This window comes from Taudactylus pleione, unplaced genomic scaffold (genome assembly GCF_031769625.1).
Source record: "Taudactylus pleione unplaced genomic scaffold, aTauple2 ptg000390l, whole genome shotgun sequence".
In the NCBI taxonomy this organism is placed as follows: Eukaryota; Metazoa; Chordata; class Amphibia; order Anura; family Myobatrachidae; genus Taudactylus; species Taudactylus pleione.
This window is the reverse complement of record NW_028284791.1, coordinates 3,026,948-3,028,635: the sequence shown is the minus strand read 5'-3', so window position 1 is coordinate 3,028,635 and position 1,688 is coordinate 3,026,948.

Genomic DNA, 1,688 nt, shown 5'->3' with positions numbered 1-1,688 from the left:
GAAGTCCTCCCTGATTCCATCACAGCGGATGGCTCATTTGGGAGCCCTGCTGGATTCTCGTCAGCAGCGGATTTTCCTGACTCCAGAGAAGGTCTCCTCCCTGCAGCTGCGGATACACAGTTGCCTGAGCAGTTGCCGCCTGTCGGTCCATTCAGCTATGAGAGTTCTGGGGTCCATGGTGTCGACATTCGACATGGTGGAATTTGCCCAGTTCCATTCCCGGCCCCTGCAGGGGCTGATTCTATCGGAATGGAACGGGTTACCTCACCGGATCCGCTCTCAGATGCTGGTGTTGTCCGCGGAGGTTCGGCAGTCTTTGGCTTGGTGGCTTCAGACGGCGCATCTGGTCGAGGGGCGCCCCTTTTGGATCCCGGACTGGGTCCTGCTCACGACGGATGCCAGTCTTCGGGGTTGGGGGGCAGTGACCGGCTCATTATCGCTTCAGGGTCGTTGGTCCGCGGAAGAAGCACTTCTCCCCATCAACATCCTGGAACTGCGGGCTGTGTACAGGGCCCTGCAGTCGTCCGGCCCCACTCTTCACGGAAGGGCGGTTCAGGTGCAGTCCGACAACGCCACCACGGTGGCGTACATCAGCCACCAAGGGGGAACTCGCAGTCGGGCAGCAATGTCGGAGGTGTCTCGCATTCTTGCTTGGGCGGAGTGTCACGTTCCAGCGATCTCGGCAGTCTTCATTCCCGGAGTCCTCAATTGGGAGGCGGACTTCCTCAGCCGTCACGATGTGCATCCCGGGGAATGGTCGCTTCACCCAGAGGTGTTTCAGCTACTCGTGGACAGGTGGGGGCTGCCGGAGCTGGACTTGATGGCCTCCCGTCACAATCACAAGTTGCCCGTTTACGGGTCAAGGACAAGAGACGCAGGCGCCTGTCTGGTAGACGCTCTGTCGGTGAAATGGACGTTTCACCTGGCGTATCTGTTTCCTCCGATATCCTTACTTCCTCGGGTTCTGCGGAAATTCAAGCAGGACGGCGGCACGCTCGTGCTGGTGGCTCCGGCGTGGCCCAGACGTCCTTGGTACTCCGATCTGAGGTGCCTCTCCATCGACGCTCCGTACCTTCTTCCTCAGCGTCGGGACCTGTTGTCTCAGGGGCCCTGCCTTTACCCGGATCTGGGTCGGCTGTCTTTGACGGCGTGGCTCTTGAGACAGCCGTCTTGAGGTCTAGGGGTTTCTCCAGTTCAGTGATTGGTACCATGCTTAGGGCACGCAAGCCTGCTTCCGCGCGGATTTACCACAGGGTGTGGCGCACTTATTTTCAGTGGTGTGAATCCAGAAACTATGATCCGCAGGTGTTCGGGGTTTCCAGAATCTTGGAATTTCTTCAATCGGGTTTGGACCTCGGCTTACGCCTGGCCTCTCTGAAGGTTCATGTGTCTGCTTTGTCCGTGTGGTTTCAGCGACGGATTGCTACACTGCCAGATGTTTACACCTTTTTCCAAGGTGTTCTCAGGATCCAGCCTCCCTTCGTGCCTCCGGTGGCTCCGTGGGACTTGACGGTGGTACTGAGGGTCTTGCAGGGTCCTCCTTTTGAGCCGCTTGAGTCGGTGGAGCTCAAGTGGCTGACGTTTAAGACCATTTTTCTCCTGGCAATTGCTTCGGCCAGGAGGGTTTCAGAATTGGGGGCGCTTTCCTGTCGCCCTCCTTTTCTGATTTTTCACCAGGACAGGGCAGT